The following is a 9,624-nucleotide window of genomic DNA, read 5'->3' on the forward strand; positions in this document are numbered from 1 at the left end:
TTGTTTGAAGTGATTTATAGCAATAAAGGTAAGTGATGTAGTGCTTTATCAATAGCTGTCAACTGTCAATTCTGTCAACCTGTCAACTAACTTTACAACGTTGACGTAAGTACTTGGGAAGAAGTTCTCAACTACGGACGTCAGAATAAAGGTTTGAGTTGATAATTTAAGTAGCAAGTCGAATATTAATCAGGAAGGTAAGTGAGCTATGTAAACTGTCAAATCAGTCAATCTGTCAAACCAATTATGATTTTTCACATTCAATGAACTCCCTGCTCCAATTCCAACAATTTGATCACTCATCTATGTGCTTCAAAAGGTTCCACTCTCATACCTCCAGCCCATGATACCCCAAATTTACTCACTTTCATAAGGGCTGGGGGCTCCACCCCCGCGCACAGTCATTAAAATTTCAGCAAAACATTTCATTTCACGCTCTGGCTCAAAATTTAATCCTGATTGCAGACCTAGCATGCTCATCGCCATGCCGTTCGTTAGTGTGTTCCGGCCATCACTTTACCCACCCCAAGTATGGTAACGCACTAGCCTTTTTTGATTAAAATAATTGAAAACAATCGACGATTCCGCGCAGTTTTTCCCGCCGACATTCCGAATGCCCTACGGGTGGAAAAACTGGAACGAGCGCGCGAAAAGCGAGAGTCTTGCGAGAGGTATCACATTTGCAGCGCCAACTTCACGGAAAGTAGGCTAACTAGTTTGCAGGCCGTTCTGGCACGGTTCCTGGAAATGAAATGTGAGTTGCACGAGCGTCGACGTCGCGGACGTTGTCATGCCGGGTGGGATATCAGGTTTAACAGCTTCAACCTTGAAAACGACACACACACACGAGTCGTGAGCGGCGTCAATTAGTGCGTAGGTTTGGACTGGGGTGGGATGAATTATTGAGTTTTTGATCGAAAAAATGCAATTGGAAAGCATCGGATGCGTTTCCCGATCACGGACGTCAAAGTCAAGGGCGTGGCGAAAGTTTTTGATTTCAAGAAAATGATTTTTCTTAAAGTGTTTCTCTATTACGGACGTCAAAGTCAAGGGGGTAAGTATAAAAGAGATGAATTTTGAAGTGAAGTGAGTGCATTACAGTGAATGATAAGGTAAGTGAAGTGAGTGAGATGCAGTGAATGTAAGTGTCAAAATTCTGTCAACTGTCAACCTCAATCTACAACTGTCACGAAATATTGCTGTTCCAATATTTCGTGAAGTTCTTACGCAACGTCCAATCAACAGCACAAAGGATGACTTTTGTGTTGTTTGGGGCTGCGTAAACTAACTAGTTTTGAGCAACACTGCCAACCCAGGTCACGCGCGCAATTTTCTTCACGGAACCTATTGTTTCGCAACCCTGGTTGGCATTGTCATTCACAATAACACACACATCGTAAGTCGTCGTCAAGGAGCGCGCATCTGTCATGTGTCCCCGTGATTCGAATTAAAAGGGCTGGCTGTGGAAACAATAGCGGCGCACTATAATGGCTCTAATTAAGCCCCGAAGGCGATGACAATTCTTGAACCGAAAAATTTATAAACTATCTTGCGACATAATCCATAAAACTAGGCTTTGTGATTTGTGCTGCGGCAATTTTAATCCACCGCGACTTTTCGTTGGCACCAGAAATGACTTTCAAAAGCATATTTGTTTTTAATAGTGTGATCACACATGCGTGCACCTGCGGTTGTGTGTGTGAGCTGTTGAGAAGCGATTTGAATAGGCAAAAACTTTAATCCATTTTCGACGTTTTTTTTCACTTCATTTTCACCTTCACTGAATTCCATCTCGTTTTTTTCGTTGATTCACTGTGTTTTTTCCTCATCGCGCCTTGTCTTCTTCTTCGAGCAGTTTTCACGATTAGGCTTACCCCTCGGGTTTCCAACGAAAGTGAGAATTTCAACCAATTATTCCAAACTATTATTCACCTTCACGAGCGCGCGCGAGCGCGAGAAGCAATCAGTTTCACTTCATTGCAAACCTGTTTTGCGGCGAATTTCGAGCAAAACTGCTCGAATTTTTCGTTGGGGCTTAAGAATCGGTTCTGCGGATCGTTATGATTCACTCAAACACACCGGGGATGAGGATTATTTGTTGACGGGTGATCTCAGATCAGGTGACGCCCCCCTTGGGCAGTGATCTGTCATCGACTGCGAAGTCGAGATTTCGAAGGGGAAGTTGCTGATCATTTTGACGGAGCGTCTAAGCTAAGCTGAGGTTTGTGGTTGAGCTGGCGATGTTCTGGCGAGCGGATGTTTGTTTGGAGATTGGAATCGTTATTTCAACGGGTTGCAGTCTACAGTTGGTGGTTAAGTTTGGGGTTTGATTAATGGGCAACGGGGGTTGTTAAATTTTAGTGCCCCTTGTACGATATGGGTTTAATTCTAGCCGTTTTGAAGTGGACAAGTGAGAGGATATCCGTTTGGCTTTCGTGAGGTTTGCTTATTTTCCATTTAAGATTTATTTTTGAAAATTTATAAGTATTGCAACTAACTATAATTTGAGATAAAAGAAAATTTGGAACTATAGCAGAATTATCGAGCAGTTATGGTTTAATTTTGAAAAATGATCAATGTCACTTATATTACGGACTTCAACATAAAGTAGTAAAATCGTTTAACAGAAAAAAACTGTTGAGGTAAGTACTAACTTTAAGGAAAAGATGGCGTTTGGTGTTCATATTAGTGAAGTGTAAGGTAAGTGAAGTGACTTAAGTGAATTCAGTGGTTCCCGTAAACCAACCTCTGTCAATTTGTCAATCTGTCAACTTTAAGTTAGCAACCGTCACGAAATATCAAATCTCAAGATATTTCGTGAAGTTGGCTTCGTTCAGTCATTTAACATGCACTGCTTGTGTTGTTCCACAAATTTGTTCATCCACCCACCAATCAATGGTCAACTACCGTTCCAGCGAGATATTCCAGTTCCACCCCCTCATTTCCCCAGCTGTCGCTGCACTTGCAGCAACCGATCAGCTGATGAAGTCAGCTTCTTAAAGACAAACCAGCTAATGAAGCAGCCATCACCGTTTTGCACCGCGAAAGTCCATTACGATTATCATCAAGCAAAAACCAAACCGGCTGAAGGTCGTTTAGTAGCTGCACCAAGAGATTGTCCGCGCAAATCCGTCCACTTCAGGCAAGACCACTTGTAAGTAGATCACGCCTCCAGGGCCAGTTTTACACTTTCGTTTTACTGGTACGCGAAACTTACTTAGCAGTGTTTGAGAGGCGTCGCAGTCACTTAAAACTTGCGAAACTAGGATGAGACAATATTTTTGCGAGAGAAGTTTTTCATAAGGGCATATCCATTTTTTTGAAAACATCTAGATATTGTTTACAAATATCACAAAAAATATATAAAAAAAAGTGAGTTTGAGATACGCCCAATTAAAAACTATATCTCAACTCCACCACTTCTTCAAGTCGGTGGCTCCAGCGGGGACCAACACCAATGCAAATGTCATCGCAGCTATTTATAATTCCAAGATGCGGTTTTTGCCTACTTTTTTGCCCAAGACTCTTCGGAACTGGTTTTTGCACCGAGATGCCCCCAGTTCAAGTCTCCTTAAAAGGCGTTCAGCCAGACCAATCAAGGTGAGTGCGCGTGACGAAATGTGGGTCCAAATCGGCAACCCTGGTCTGAGTTTTGGCGAGGGGTGCGACACTCGCCATATGACTGATTAGCACCACCGGTAATTACCGGGTGACGCTTCGCGCGAATAATAGTTGTTGGTAGTTGATCGTGAAAAACTAAATAAAAATAAAATATTAGAGGCCGGACCTCGAACTGTTTTGGCACGATGGTATAATTTGATTGTCCGCTGGGGGCTGCAAATTGGCTTAAATTTGCAGTCAAGCTGCTGGACAAAGAGTTTTGGGGGTTGGGAACGTGACTTGGTTGGGCAAATAACTGGACCTGTTTTGGATAGTCGATTGCGTGTGAGTGTGTGTACTGTCGGGGTAATCAATTTTCGTTGCTGAAGTGTAAACATGGTTTCAATGAAATATAATTAAAATGTGTTGAAAGTTGCTTTTGGAATTGTTTACATTCGAAATTAATCATTTGCTTCATAGAAGGAACAACACGATGCATGGTTTATGCTAAACAGGTAACTATGTAATTTGTTTGTCAAATTGTATGTGCTCAGAGATTTTTAACTTGGTCATTAAAATGCTCCTAGCCATGTTAGGGTGGTTCCTAAAAATGACATTTTGTGAAAAAAGCAAACAAAACTTTTTTTTCTAAAAAATAAGTTTTTTGACATTTAAACCAAGTGTAGCTCTTTTAAACGCAAATGAATGGTTTTCGCGTCAAAATTGTAAAATTATATCTTGATAATTCAATGCATATTTGAAGTTTCTTGTAATATTTTTTGCCTTCAGATTTGTAGTGCTGGTATTAAAGGACGTTGTGAACATTTTTAAAGTTTAAGTGCTTTTTCTTTATCAGTTTCACGTCTACTTTCATTGATATTTTGAGATTTCTTTTGAGTATTCTACTTTAAATATTTGCTACAATATTGTATACTATTCTAACTAAAATTTTATTATTTGATCCATTGATTGATTGATTCAATGAAATCTTTTAAATAGTTCCGCTTTTTTTGTTGCATGTGAGTTAAATTTACAAGCTTAAAAATCTAAAAAAAAATAAATTCAGGGAATGAATCCTCAAATCTAAAAGTCTTCATTTTTTTATAATTTGAAATCATAAAATATCACAAAAGCTGAATTTTACCATTCTTGTTAAAATATAACTTTTTGATATCATACACTTTCACTTTTTTGCATGAATTTCTTAATTTATTCTTATATCTTCAAATCATGTTTTTAAATGTGAGAATAGTTTATTACAATATAATATGAAATATATTTAAATTTGTCTTACCAAATTGTTTTAAAATACTATAAATTTTAATTTGTTGCTCATAAAAATGAAATTTTAATAATTTATGTTCATTCTAACATAAACAAACACAAAAAGCAAAACGGAGATGAAGAGCAATTAGCTGTGTACTTGTTATGTAAAACCAATTTTTAATGTTAAAAGAAAAATCTAGAGTTTTTTTGAAAAGGTCCTATAAGCTATTGTCTTTTAAATGTTTATAGGACCTATTCAAAAAACTCTATAGTTTAATAAAATAAATCAAAAGCCTTTTTTTTGCACTTAAAACTAAAAAAAATATAAAAAGAAAATACAAATTTCCCAAACGTAATAAAATAAATTAAATCAAAAAACAGTTTTTTGCACTTTAAATTAAAAAAATATAAGAAGAAAATACAAATTTCCCGAACGATTACAAAGTGCGAAATTTGATAATAAAAGATTTGTATATTTTTTTTAAATGTTTGGCAACTGACAGATTGTGCTCAACTATTTTGACTAATTATGTTTAAAAATTTCAAAATTGATAAAATTTTAGAAACGGTGGGAAATAGTTTGAAAGTGTATGAAATATAACTTATGATTATTTACATTCGCTTAAAAATTTATATATTTTTTCAGTTTTCTTCATATTTGGCTCCGTCGAATAAAAGTAACAACCGTTTTCCTTCGTTACCGACGTTTCGGCTTATATTTTGAAGCCTTCTTCACTGGATCACTAAAAATCAGTGTGCTATTACTATTTGTTCTGTGTTAGTCGTGTGTTTTTTTTCTTTTTTTTTACATTGAGAAAATTTCAAAACTTCTGAAAGAAGATTGACTTGAAAATATTTTCCATAATTGTTTGATAAGGCCGTTGCAAATATTTTTTGAAGTTTATATCCCTCGACTCTGACCAAAGTCAAGGGGGAGGCAAAAAATATAAAAGTATAAAAATTGAAATTACGAGCCATGGTTTCAACATTTTAATGAAAAAAGTGTTTTAAAATGCACTATACACATGTCCAGTTGTTTTGCCATCATTAGTTTCCAAAATATCTAAGTATTGACGAAAATGTAATTTTTTGCGAAAAATATTTTTTTGCGGTGCTGTTCATTGGAATTTCATAAAAATTCAAATCATTTTCAAACAAGCCCAAACATGCTAAATGTGCTTATCAATGCAGAAAAATGCATTTTAGATTGTTTTCAGTTGATTAGATTAAAACAAATTTTACATGTGGAAAACTAAAATAATTTTTTTCTGTTTAATTTCTGCTTAAGAACTTGGTTTGTCTTTCATGTAAGAAAAAATGTGTTATTTTATCTCTGAATATTTGTAATTTTACACCATCCTAATTTACACAATTTTTTTATGTGAGTACAAAGTTATAAATAAGAATTCTAAATTTTAAAGGCTTTCAGGGCCCGTGCACAAAACACGTTATTCTTTATTAAAATTGATTGATTTAAAAGTTTTTTTAATGAGTACTTTTAAATAATGTTGTTTAGTTACGTGAACACACCTGAGTAGAAGAATTTTAAATTTTGTGGCCAAACATCGGTAGGTGATTTAATTGTAATGATGAGAGCTTATCATTATTTAGAAAATTTGTAACACCCAAAGGTAAAGAACGAGAGGATAGTCCTCGCGAAAAGAAACGTGAGGAAAGTGCTATTTTGCGAGAGTATAGTCCTCTCGCGTGTTCATGCGTTCATTGGATCAGTTCATCCTATTGATTGGCTTATTTGGACAAACGACCGCCACTTAGTCACCGAACCATGGTGGCCCATACGGCAAAGGCACGGTTCAATATGCCGAAGGTCTTGGGTTCAAGTCTCGGTGCTGGTACTTTTTTTAGCAGATGAACTTTTTAGGAAAATGAACCCAAAAGTAAAGTACTCTCGGAAATTTCGGGATTTATCCTCTCCGATTTATCTACCGAATCGTGCTCTTTATCCTCTCGTATGCCGATGCCCAGTTCTAGGTTACCGGAAATCAAAACATGTGAAATTTTTTATGCTTTATTGATTTTTTGTGTGATGGTAGAATTTATATACTGTATAAGCATTATTAAATGAATATTTGGTAATCTTTGTTTTACAGTTGTGTAACTTTTAAAAAGACATTTTCCTTAATTTATTTTCGACCAGAAATTAATAAAAAATGCATAATGTTTCAGTATATTGTGTTAAAATAATCGAAGTTAAAATTGAATTTAAAAATTGTATGACAAAGGTGCTTCTGATATCATCAGCCCTCCATTTCAACCAAGTATTGTCACGTAATTGGCACCACGTGCAATTTGTCTACCAGCAGCGCGTGAGTCAACAAATTAATCCAATCAATTAAATGTAAATACTAGCAGCTTGCACTACACTGTAGTTGCAGGGTGGCTAGCAAGTAACAATTTTCCCTTCCAAATAACTTGCGTAACAGCAGATGAAAAGAGGGAGCCAATTACTCTACCCACCCCCCAAGTACGGTCAAATTTCTTCAATTTGACGTCTATTGTGTCTAGACCAACTATCACTACTTCGTTTTGCGTCGAAACAACAAAAAATCCTGAATAAACTTCATCCAATTTGAATAGAAAATCTATTCATTGATTCCGCCGAACGCATGCCGGTGAAGTCTGCTCCGCACTCCAAAACCACTTCGTTATCAACATCGCTCAGCTCAACTCGACAACCACTTTTTCCTCGCAGTCTGGTTTCGAACACTTGCTTTTTGCTGCTGCATCTGGTTGATCGAATCGCTGAACCAAGGTGGGCGCCAATCGCTGTCCGGAAAGTTGATTTAGAACGATGTTGAAAGTTGATTTTGTGTTGAATTTTCCGTACAAAGAGTTTGGATCGCTTCGCGATTTTCGACAAATTGAGTTTGCTCGACTCTTCCTTTGCTGGTTATGAGGGTCAACTTCGTTGACATAAAAAATGCTTAAACAAACAGTTGGAACCGTTGCTTCAAGTACGAAGAAACCGCGCGAATTACGGTGACAACTCATCAACACACCCCGATTTATCCAACGGTACATCCTTCTCTCTCTTTAAACTCATTCTCTTCAGTTAAGTCAACTCATTTTTGTCACTTTGTATTCGCGCTGCAATCATCATTGACTGCCTTTTTGTCAATCGCTCTTCCTTCACGTATTGCTCATTTCCACTTTGCTTTGCTTCATTGACTTTGTGCTTCTCTTGCTTTCTTTTTCCTCTTTTCTTAACTCTTTTTGCCTATCCGATAATCGCTTCTGCTCAACACTTCCTCCTTTAGTTGCTCCAACTTATTTGCTCACACACACGCACACACACACACGTGTCCCCATGTGTCGATCACTTTGTTTGATTTCCTTACGTACTTTGATGGCTCTGCTATCCACGTTCGCGGTTTTGTTTTGTTTCCTCTGCTTCCGTCAAACCCGATTTGACGGATGTTTCGCGCACTATTCCACGTTTGTGTCGTTTCGTCACCTTAAACTTTATTTTACTCTTTTTTCTTCGTAGGCCGTTTTCCGTGGGCGGCACAACTAATCTTTCGACTTGCTGAACGTTATGCAAATGCGGTGCAGCTTTGGTTGGGGACGACCCCCATCTATCAGCGTTACGTTTTCACTAAAACCTCCCTCTCCAAACTGTCAAAATTACACCTTTTTACACTCCAGGAAAAAATGTAAATTTTGGAAAGTTTTCAACTTTGCGGAAATTTTTATGGAAAATTTCAGGTTGTAAACAACAACGGCCAAAACGCACACACACAAATACACACTCTCGTACAAAAACACGAATAAGCGCGCGCCCGTTGGTCGGAAACGATCCTAGCGAGTTCGTACGTCGAATTTGACTAATTCCAGCGGGTCCGACGGCAAGTTGTGGAGGGTTTGCAGCCTAGCAAAACTTGCAAGCAAGAGCAACAACAGCTGCTGGGAAGAGCGGGAGAGAGGTTGTGGTGTGAGAGAGAGTTTTTCTCGCGCTCACGCTCTCTTGATGGGGAGACCTCGTGGTTTTTCTCCTGCTGGGTGGTGGAGTAATAGGGTTGATTACATAGGTTTTGTCAATTTTTTTTAGAGGTTTGATTTATTATTCGTTTACAAAATTTTTAGCCAAGTGATTGTTTATTCTAAATTTTTTGCATTTTTTTCAAAACAGTATACTTGTTTAAAATTTAATAATGTCAATGATTTTTTTTTACTTTTTATTCCCAACTCCCCTTTACATTTTCATTACAAAATTAGAAGTCATAACAGATTGTAAAAAAAATGAATTTTTGTTGAAATAACTGTAAAATTGCTTGTACACATTCCAGCATACATTGTTTATAACAATTTAAAATGTGTTCGAAAAATATTTCATAAATTTATTGATATTTTACAAATTGAGATGGTAGCATAACTAAAGTTATGTATAAAGCAGGGGTGCCTAATTTTTTGACTGGCGAGCAAATGTGTAAAAAAAATATTTTTTCAAATTTAAATAATTTTTTTAAGAGAATCAGGCGTGGCGTGACTGACTAGTCACAGACTGTTGGAAAATAATGATCAAAGATTTTCCAATGATTTTTTCTTTAAATTTAAACAAATTTGAACCAATTTCAACCAATTTCAACCTGTCTGAATCACTTGAATTGATTGATTACCAAAATGGAAGGGTTATGGGTGCATTGATTTAAGTGCGATTATTCTTTTTGACATTAAAATGTAATTGGTAATGTTGCAATAATTTGAAAGTTTTTTGAAACAGGTATTAATCTCTTTATA

General features: G+C 36.8%; 1 protein-coding gene across 1 annotated transcript in view; it reads right to left on the bottom strand.

Annotated features, from left to right (window-relative positions):
• Positions 1-8,719, bottom strand: part of LOC119766935 (histidine-rich glycoprotein-like) — a 47,779-nt gene extending 39,060 nt beyond the window's left edge. Inside the window, exon 1 of the mRNA XM_038253511.1 lies at positions 8,230-8,719. The gene's annotated coding sequence lies outside the window, so the exon portion shown is untranslated. The remainder of the gene's footprint in view (positions 1-8,229) is intronic.
• Positions 8,720-9,624: the final 905 nt, after the last annotated feature.

The sequence above is a fragment of the Culex quinquefasciatus genome, chromosome 2 (assembly GCF_015732765.1).
Source record: "Culex quinquefasciatus strain JHB chromosome 2, VPISU_Cqui_1.0_pri_paternal, whole genome shotgun sequence".
Lineage (NCBI taxonomy): Eukaryota > Metazoa > Arthropoda > Insecta > Diptera > Culicidae > Culex > Culex quinquefasciatus.